Here is a 303-nt window from a genome sequence, read left to right as displayed (position 1 = left end):
TTGTAATGAGTAGAATTCATGTTTAGGATTTTGTGATGCATGTTAGAAGCAGATTTAATTATAAATGTGATGATTTTTACTTGCACTTTATTTACATTACAATAAAAGCCTGTCGTAGTGTTAAAATTCATTATAATTACATTAAGATCCGAGAGGACTATGTAATTCTCAACAAAGTAGAACCACATTCAGATTCTATGGATGGTTAAGTTCATGGTAGTTGAATGCAAATAAATAAGGAAATATACTTTGATGGGCGTAGAATTGGAGATTTTAAGGTGACAGACTAAAATCCCCAATTCG

This window comes from Phalaenopsis equestris, unplaced genomic scaffold (genome assembly GCF_001263595.1).
Source record: "Phalaenopsis equestris unplaced genomic scaffold, ASM126359v1 Scaffold001230, whole genome shotgun sequence".
In the NCBI taxonomy this organism is placed as follows: Eukaryota; Viridiplantae; Streptophyta; class Magnoliopsida; order Asparagales; family Orchidaceae; genus Phalaenopsis; species Phalaenopsis equestris.
This window is presented reverse-complemented; position numbering follows the sequence as displayed.